Here is a 10,893-nt window from a genome sequence, read left to right as displayed (position 1 = left end):
ATCCTTGTATGTCAATAATATATTAACAAAGCAGTAAAATATTGATAAAATTTAAAATATCAAGTCCAGGCAAGGGTATAGAGCAAGACAAACTTTCTTACATTGCTGGTGGGAATATATATTGATACATGCACTTTGGAAAACTATTTGACTGTTTGGCAGCAGTCACTGTATGTCCCAATAATTCCACACCTGGACATATGCCCACCATAAAAGAGTGATTATGTCCACCAGGACATATGTACAAGAATGTTCATAGCATTATTATTCATAATAGCCAAACACTGGAAACACCCAAATAAATGTCTGTCAAGTATAGAACAGATAAATAATTTGTGAAGTACTACACAGTGGTAAAAAAACATTCTGCTTTTGCTCCCTACAACAATATCGATCAATATTACAGATGTAATGTTGAGTGAAAAAGGACAAAGAGTACATATCACATGATTCCATTTTTATGAAGTTAAGTAAACAGATGAAAATAAAGCTATGATAGCAGAAACCAGAAGCGTAATTACTTCTGGAGGTGTGGACCAGGGGAGGGGATGAGGAAGACATGTGGAGAGCTGGTATATTCTGTATCTTGATCTGGGTAACAGTTAGACAAGTGTAAACGTATGCAAAAAATTTCATCAAGCCTGTCCTTAAGATTTATACACTTCACTGTATATGAGTAACATCTCAAAATGTTTAGAAAGTGAAATCAGCAAAGAATATTAAAGTGGATCCAGATCATAAGTGACAGCAACAGCCCTGAAGTCAGCTTTCCTCTTCCCCAATTCCCTTGCACACATAGCTGCTACAGTACCTCTCATTGACCAAACCTTCAAGCTCTCTCTCACACCCAGAAAGGAGTTTTTCCTTTATCTCTCCCTTATTTCAACCCTAACCCCAGGTTTGACTTCGCTTTTTACTAAATCCTTTCCTCTTGCCCACCACCTCTCAGGTGCACCTCTCTCTCAATCTATCTCGTTCTCCCAACTATGCATCCTGAAAGATCTCGAATATGATAGCAAAGACAAATTTCTCTTTACTATAGTTTCAGGGAGAGAAGTAGAGAATGCACGGCCAGTAATGCATCTTGCCCTCTCACACACCCTCAGTTGTGAAATTAATTGTGCTTTCCTAGGGAGAAGATACCACTGAGTAGTTATTTCTTTTTAATGATAGTGGGCACCAGTACAAATAAGTGACTCCTCACCTAGAATGCAACAAGCTTTTGTCTTTCTCTTCTTAGCAATATTTACTAGCCTATACCAGGAATTCCATGCAGCATGTTTTTTGCTGAAGATGGTAAAAATAAAATTGAAAAGCAGCATGGCTCCTAGAGAATGGCAGAAGAGCCAAATTGCAGTTTCCTAAAATATGAATATTGGCAGCACATGTCAACTTTAAAAGGGACTGGTCATGGGCACAGAGCACAGAGGTAATCAATAGCACTTCGCTGGAGTAAGTCTCCAGTATTAAATTTATAGTCGTTGACCATTTTTTCTCAACCTGGGGTCTGGGATTATCTGGGGTTCAGCAGATATAGTCTCAAAGATCCTATCCCTTTAGAAGAGGCCCATAGGAGGTTACCAGGGTCTGGGACCAAAGGAGAATAAGAAGTTATTATTTAATGGACTCATGCTGTTATAGGTAGGATTCAGTTTCTTCAGGCTATTGGTCTAAACAACTCAGTTCTTCACTGACTATTGGTCGAAGGCTGCTGCTGTTTCCTTGCCCCATTGACCTCTAGACAGGGCAGCTCACAATGTATTAGCCTGCAACATCAGAGCAAGCAAGTGAAGAAAGTCAGAGAGAGAGAGAGAGAGAGAGAGAGAGAGAGAGAGAGACTATCTTTTCTAACTTAGTCATGGAAGAAACATCCCATCTTTTTTGCCATATTCAATTTGTTAGAAGCATGTCACTAGGTCCAGCCCACACAAGGCATGATTACCAAGAGGCAGAGATTATTGGGAACCATTTCAGAAGCAACCTACCACAAAAGGACACCACACTTCTAATCCATAACCTAAAATTGTGACCTAAAATACCCGACATTAATGATTTAGGTTTAGGCGACCACAGGTTGGTGAGGCCCTTAGGTACTGGAAGGGGAAGGGACTAGACAAAGAACACGTATGAATGCCCCATGGACATGGACAACAGAGTGGGAATTGACTGTAGGAGCCGGGTGTGGCATGGGCAGAGGAGGGCAAAGGGAGAAAATTGGGACAATTGTAATAGAATAATAATAATAAATGATTGGGAAAAAAAAGTAAATGCCAATCCTCTCTGGAGAAACTTATCTTAAGCTCAGGCATTAAGTAATTCTACCAGATAGAGTTCCAACAAACATGAGTATGTAACGAAAAAAGACAAAAATGCAAGTCACCATGAAAGACAATTATCAAAACCAACTGATCAGACCAGCTGATACTACAGATATTGGAATTATCAGATACATTATCATATATATATGATAATCTGTACAATTAAAATATGACTAAAAACAACAGCATTAAAGATAGTAAATCAGATTTGAAACAAAAACAAATTAATTTCTAGAAATGGAAAATAAAGTACTGGTAATTGAAATTAGAAAATTAATAGATTGTTCAAAACAGCAGACTGGACACTGCTGAAGTAAGAAATAATGAAAAGAATGATAGATTTCAAAAAATTACCCAGAATTCAGCAAATTAAACCATGGAAAATATTAAAGAAAGGGAAATAAACATGGAGGATAGAGAAGCTGTTCCATCTAAGTGGACTTTAAAAATGAAATAAAAGAGCAAGGGAAAGAGAGCATTCAAAGAGAGAATGAGTGAGAATTTGTCATGTTTGATGAAGATGACAAATCCAAAAATTCAAGAACCTAAACTCTGTTGGTTACTTACCCAGCTTTCAGCTCCACACCCATCCTTCAATTTCCTACAAGGCAACATGAGGATTTGGGTATCTGCAATACTTTCCCAGGCTCCTATAGCAGCTAGCTACCCCTTGGATTCCACCAATAAGAAGCACTAGTATGTAATAGCATACAATATACAAGAATGTTCATAGAGTTATTATTCATAATAGCCAAACACTGGAAACACCCAAATAAATGTCTGTCAAGTATAGAATAGGCAGGGGAAGGATGATAGCAGGAGTTCTTCTCTCATTTTTTGTTCTCTTCCTTTTTCTTCTTCTGGTTCCAAACCCTTAGCAACAGCACTTCCTCTAACCATCCAGTCAGAATAGCCCAACCATTCCTGGAATGGTGGCCCCTGCCCCAACCCTGCTGGATTGTGGTAGCATAACCTCCTCTCTTTGGTGCCTTGAGCTCTAGGGCTGTGCTAGCTACTTTCTGCTTTCTAATCTCCTGGCTTCCTCACCTTTGTTCCTCTTTCAATCTTCTAATATATGTGTAGCCAATTCCCCTACAAAATCCTATCTGTTTTAAAGTACCTAGCATGGTTTCTGTTTCCCTGCCCAGACCCTGACTCATATACCAAATTCCAAGCAAATTAAATAAAAAGAAATCCTAGACATACCAAAGTCAAACTCGGAATACTAGAAAGGAGCTGGGAAGAAGACAGATTTCCTAAAAGAAACAACAGTTGAACTTCTCAGCAGCAACAATGGAAGCCAGAAAATAAGTAACATGCTCAAAATGTTGAGTGAAAACAACTTTCCACCTGGAATTATACACTCTATGAAACTATCATCTACAAATAAGAGAGAAATCAAGATATTTTCAGACAAGTAATAAGAGATTAATTTTAAAGCCTGCTGAGTTAAATAACAGAGATGAACTGAAGTTTAGTTTAGACTTTGGGACTTGGGATTTGGGATTTAGTTTGTCCCTGAGCCTTGCCTCTGGAGTCAAAGTGGCAGAAGGGAAGTGAGATATACAAACCCAGAGTATATACTTTTGGCATATGGGTTGTTTTAAGTTGGTTACTTTTAAGAAACAGCAGATGCAGGTGAAGCTCTGAAAACTGAGTGGAAGTTATCCTTTCATGAGAAACATTCATATTTACAAGGGAAATGTCCATTTGTAAGGGTGTTTTCCTCTCTGTACCAGGAAGAAGAGGATGACTCTAAATCTCTAGAAGCTCTTACAATGCACAAGGCAATGACTTCAATTTGCATAACAATCTTACCCTTGTCTGCTGTGCTTTTCCTGGTCACCTCCCATAACTGGATTCCCTCACCCCTTCCCAATCCCAGCATCTTTTGTCTATAGCTGGAGATTGCATTTCAGGTGGTGGCCTGGGCCATCAGAGGATTTACTCAGTCTTTCTGGGTGTCTCATATGTACACAGGAAGTATAAATGCTATTAAACTTTTGTTTGTTTTCCTCCTATTAATCTTTCTTTTTATTACAATAGTGTCTCAGCCAAGAACCTAGAGGACAGAGGGAAATTTATTTTTCCTCCCTGACACTGCCAAATGCTTATTCCAACATCATTTCTAGCATCTCTGAAAATTTGCACAACCAGTGAATATATGATGGATGTAGTAGGTATCATCATATATAAATTAAAGAAACAATGTTCATAATATGAATAAAGTGTGTCACTTCAACGTATTGGAAATATTTTCTTTTAAAAAAATTATTTATTTGTTTGTTTTCTTTTGTTTATTTACTTACTTTTAGAGAGAAGGGAAAAGAGAAAGAAAGGGAGGGAAACATCACTGTGTGGTTGCCTCTCACTCGCGCCCTCAACTAGGGACCTGACGTGCAACCTAGTCATGTGCCCTGACTGGGACTCGAAATCGAACCAGTGACACTTGGCTTGCAGGCCAACGCTCAATCCACTGAGGCACAGCAGCCAGGGCTTTGAAAGTATTTTCATATACTCTTTCAAATATACATAGCATTCTAAAGTAACTTGGGCTAAAAACTTTTACTTGATATCTGAGTATAAATACATCACTTGAATAACAAATCTTATCCATTACTGAAGAGTAAAATGCTGCAATAATTATGATTTTAAAACAATTAAGTTTATGTAGAAAACCAATTATTAAGAATCTGCATTGTTTGGCTTTTCTTAGATTATGCTATGGTGGCAAACTCTAAAATAAAGACCTGTATTTAAATTTTGTTATTTACTTCCCTTAGGCCATAAGCCTTACAAGAAAAAGTCCCTCTAGGGAATTCTTTACATCTTCTAAGGGTAAATTAATGGCAGAATGTCAGTTTGCCACCTAAAAATTTCATAAGCAGGAAAAGTTCCAAAATCCTGTTCAACAGCATTCTTGAAAAATCACCTTCAATTTAGATATAATAAAGAATGTAAAGTATAAGATTGAAGTGTTAGAGCAAAACAAGGTATCAACATTTTATTCCCATTTATTAAACTTCAAAATAATAGACTATGAGAAGATTTGTACAAGCTAATTCATTATAGTTCTATGTCTAGGGAAGCTAAAATTAAAAATATATATATTATTGATGATATTACTATAGACCACAAGTCAGCATGCTTTTTCATTTAAGGACCAGATAGTTAAAATTTTTGGCTCTGTGGGCCATTAGGTCTCTCTCACAGCTACTCAACTTTGTTGTTGTGTTGCAAAGCTGCCATAGATAGTGTAAACCAAAGAGCATGGATGTGTTCTAATAAACCTTCTTTAAAAAACAGGCAGAGGGTTGGATTTGATCCTCAGACCATATTTTAAAACTCCTACTATAGACTGAGCTATTTTCAGTAGTTGAAGATGAGTTTCCTTATTTGCTGAAGCTATAAATCCTAGTTGTTAAGTTCATTCTAGCAAATGTGTTATAAAAACACTCCTTCGATTGTATTATGCTGTGTACAGAAAAGCTCTGATATTACTAAATGTGATACTTTATGTTGGACGTCAGGCATTTGGATATGCAAAAACAACTTCAAGTCATTTACATCTGATGGTATGGTAAATTAATAATGAACTAGATTCTGCTTCTGTTTAATTGTTGAGAAATTGTTGAGGTCTCACACAACTATCAATATAATACATTCCAAATGAAGAACTACTTATAGGATGGAAAATCAGTTTTTAAAAATTTTTTTTTAATTTTATTTATTTTTAGAAAGAGAGGGAGAATAACATCAAAGGGTTGCCTCTTGTGTGCCCCCAACTGGGGACCTGGCCTGCAACCTAGGCATGTGCCCTGACTGGGAATCAAACTGGTGATGCGTTGGTTCACAGGCCGGTACTCAATCCACTGAGTCATACCAGCCAGGGCTGAAAAACAGTTTTTTAAACGTGTCAGTTGTTATTGATAACAGAACAAACGTGGTAAATATGGCTAAGAGTGGTTTCGAAATCATAAGATCACAATGTTTTGTTCATACGCTCTTCATTACTGTAGTCAGAAAGCAATTATAACTGCCTATAAGCAGGAAGATAGTGGGCCACTTCACCATACTTCAGGCAAAAACAAAAATGCATTATGTCCAAAGATTTTGGGATTGCCTTGTCATATATTTAACAAAATGTTTAAACAAGATAAAATAGCAGCCACTACATGTTTAAAAGCCATCTTGAATAAAACTACAATAATAAGATTTTTAGATGAAAATGATATATCTGAACTTATTAAAACCGCTTGCAAAGGAAGTACTTTGCTTGCTGGAACCTGAGGAAGAAATAACCAAACCAATGCTCTCGGAGTACAAGCATTTCTTACATGATAGCTACTGAAAAGATTCACTTATCATTCTACTTCGGGAAGATGCTGATGTGGTATACGTGAAATGAAACTGAAATGCAGATGGAAAAACTAAGATGATTGGTTTCTTGAAAAGCACATTTTTAGAAGCACAGTTTAAGGACAAGTTTTATTCATGTGACTGTGTAAACAGCAATTGCAGGCAAAACATAGATATATTAGAAATAAAAATATAAGTGAGGACGATATTTTCAGAAAAGATTCAGACAATATTTTCTTCAACTGGTACTAGAAGTTTCCATTTGAGGAACTGCTTCAACCAAACTGCACCATCAACAGCAACCAAAATGGAGATCAATTTTACTTTAATTGGTTCCTATTAAAGAGAAGGGAAAGCTTAATAATTTTGTGGCAGCATCAACAATAGCAGTATCCCATTATGGCAGCACTAACCAAACGTTATCAGCTGCTGTACCCTCTGTAGGTAAAAGTGGGGGAGAGGAAGAAATTTTCCTCTATCCTTCTAGGTTCTTTCAGCTGGTCTAAAAATCGACATAAGGCAGATTAACAAGAGAAAATAACCAAATGTAATTACACATATATGTATATGGGAACCCCACATAAATGAACAAATCAGAGACCCCACATACATGAGAATTTCAGGGATGAAAAGTAAAATGAGGTGTATATGGCATCCTGAGTTAAGGATGAGGTAAGATGCCCTGAGGCTTCCGAGGGGAGGAGAGTCACTTGAAGATAGATAAGAAGAGCAGATGTTCCATAATTAGAAATTTGCCCTGGTCATAAAAAGTTGTTTCTGATAATAATTCTTATTATGGGCAAGGCTCCTAATTTAAATTCTTTAAGGGAAAGGTAGAAGTTTCTCTAAGCCCACAGGGTCTCACTCGATTACCTTCAGCTCAAAATAATCCACATGCCAAAGTAGCACATCTTGGGGAGGCCTATTCTGAACCCCTTCAAAAGAGAACATCTATTTATGAGGTAGATAAATAACACTACTGTTTACTTCCAGGTATATTCTTCTCTATGCATAGGTATATAAAGGATTGCACTCCTTCTGACCTTCAAGTTAGGCACAGCTATTTGACTACGTTGGGCTCATGAAACATGAGTGAAAGTAATCTGTGAATATCTGGGCCATAGCATTTTGCTTCCAGTGATAAACACTGTAGTCCTCCCTTTCTCTGCTGCAGTGACTGGACCTTGAGCCTCATTTTAAGATGTGGGCATGATAAAATGGTGGAGTCTCCATCAGTCTGCCAGCCCCTGATGGATACATAGCACAAACAGAAAATAAGTCTTTGTTTTTTTAAAGCTACGGGATTTGAGGGTTTGTTGCACAAATATAACCTAGTTGATCCAAACTGGTGTAATTTACTCATAATGTCATAATGTAGAATATAATGACCCCAGAAGCAAACTACCAGCTTACATTAACGAGAAATAAATATTCCTGAATGGAATGTCAAACTTTAAAAATCTGAATATTAACCTTTTAATAGTAAAATTATAATAATAGTTTTAAAATTAATATCTAATTTTAATATTTCATTTTGATTCTGGTATCTTAGAAGTTTATTATATGATGGTGATATTCTGCTTCAGCCAAATATTGATTTTTAACATGTAGCTATTTTGCATTTAGCTAAAATGTGTATTTGTTACCCATCTAAAAAATCCTAAATAAAAGTAATATGAATAAAAGCTTGGCTATGTGCCCTTTACTTAAAATAGTTACTTGAGGAAGACTACCTTGACCTTATGGAATTCAGGCAGGTTTTTTGCTGCCATCTTGCACCCTCTTATCTTGTCTCTTCTGCTGCCACAAGATGGCTTCCACTACTGATAAATTCCAGAAACCAGCAGGATTCAATTCAGTGTTCTGTTTTGACTGCTGGGTCCCTGATGAGAACACCAACTCAGTTGAATACATATATTTTTATGTTTGAAACAGAAAAACCCAATCAACTTATTTCCTACATATTTTGGGTAATCAGATAGCCACACAGTAGCTGGTACTTGTCCCAGCAAGTGGTCCAGATAAGACTTCAGGCTAACAAAAGAGAAGACATTTCTGTTGTTAAGTTAATATTCTCCTCCCAGGGAAAAACATTAGTAAAAACAACAGGAATTATATAAGAGCAAAGGTCAGTTCAAATACAATAGTGTACCAATAGCCTTAATGTAATTTTAGTCTTTAATAACTTCAGAAGTACAAATTCTACAAACTTATACAAAAGATCATTTGAAATTAAAATTATTTAAATTTCTTTCATGCTTATTTGATCTTATACATTTTTGAACAGTAAACGCATTTCAATTTTTTTCAGTCAATATTTAACATCCTCAATTAGGGGGACTAAATATTTGAAATTTAAAATTATTTAAAATTCTCCCTAACTGGTGTGGCTTAGTGGGTTGAACGTTGTCCCACAAACCAAAGGTCGCAGGTTTGATTTCCAGTCAGGGCACATGCCTGGGTCCTCAGTTGGGGGCGTGCAAGAGACAACACATGGATGTTTCTTTCACACATCAATGTTTCCATCCCTCTCTCCCTTTCATACCCTTTCTCTAAAAATAAATAAATAAAATATTAAAAAATAAAATTATTCAAAATTCACAAAATGACTAAGTGTAAAAGAAATTTAAGTAAATATTCAGATGATGCTTTTTGTAAGTATGTAGCATTTATACCTCTGAAATTATCAAAGCCTAAAACTGCATAAAGACTTCTGGGATACAGTACCTGCACATGGAAAACTGTGGAGTCACAGGATGCTTAAATATAAGCTCTTATAATTTATACCGAGCTATGTCCAAAATAAATTAGGACATTTTATACACACATGTATACAACAAGATATGTCATAAGGGTTCTTAAAGCTAGAAACTTATAATGCTAAATTATTAAAACTTTAGGAAAAGTATGGAAAGTGAGGCAAACTAGTAGCAATATCTGTAATACAGATCTCTAGTAATACACTTTATTTTTACTCTAGAGGGTGTTTTGAGGTGTATTTTTATTTGGGATACTTGTTCTTAAGATAGTTCTCAGTATTTGAGTATTAGTATTTTTATTTATGATGCTTTTCCAGAAAAGTTAAAACAAATAACTTTTAAAGATTTGAACATTAAAAGAACACAGAAAAACATTCCATGAATGCTAGTTTTCCTTCCCATTGGAGACAATCTAGTTCAGAGTTTCTCCATTTTGGCTGCACAGCAGAATGACATAAGGAGTTTTAAAAAATACTAATGCACTCTGGTTGGTGTGGCTCAGTGGACTGAGCCCCAGCCTGAGAATCAAGGGGTTGTCAGTTCGATCCCAGCCAGAACACATGCGTGGGTTGCGGGTCAAGTCCCAAGTAGGGGGCTCGCGAGAGCTGACCACACATTGATACTTTCCCCCCTCTTTCTCCCTCCCTTCCCCTCTCTCTAAAAATAAATAAGATCTTTTAAAAAAATAGTAATGCGGGGTGGGGGGGCCGGAGATACTAATGCATGGGTTCCACACTGCTAATTTAATTCAATTGCTCTAGGGTACAAAAATTTTTAAAGAAATTTTAAAATCTCCTTAGTGATCCTGATGTACACCAAGGTTGAGACCCACTACCGCAAGTCAATATATAATCAGGTATATGTCAACATAAAAATACATTAAGATGTTCGGGGATCCTTTTTTTTTACATAACAAATCGACAACATGGATAAAGCGCGTCAGAGGCAAATTTTTTCCTCTTCTCTTCTAGATTCCTCTGGCTGGTAAAGAATTAAATTGACCTGAGACAGAGCAACAGGAGTAAAACAAAACAAGTTTAATAACCTGCAGACCTAAAAAAACTGAGTAAGTCCCCAAAATAGCTGAAGCCACCACCTTAAATACCACCTCCGTCGTCGTCGGCAGCCGTCCGTCTCGAGAGACGATGGTGTAGCTTCTTAAGAGTCTATCTGCACCGCCGAGAATGGCTGTGCAGTCCGACTCGGGAGTGACACGGTATCTGTCTCCTCCCGTGTTGAATCGACATCTTGTGATGACGCTGGAGTGTCCTCTCCAGTGAAGCTGAAGCTACAGAGCCTGGGCAGGGTGATATGGAGGGTCTGCTGTTGCCCATGCAGCAGACCCCCCCTCTCTTCGCAGCTGAAGGGTCCAAGGGAAAGACGGAGTCAATACAGCTTGGCTTCAGGTGCGCTGCAGGAGTTGCCGGTGTTGACTACAACGTCAAACCGCCTTAGGG

This window comes from Furipterus horrens, unplaced genomic scaffold, assembly GCF_987537825.1.
Source record: "Furipterus horrens unplaced genomic scaffold, mFurHor1.1.pri manual_scaffold_17, whole genome shotgun sequence".
NCBI lineage: Eukaryota > Metazoa > Chordata > Mammalia > Chiroptera > Furipteridae > Furipterus > Furipterus horrens.
This window is presented reverse-complemented; position numbering follows the sequence as displayed.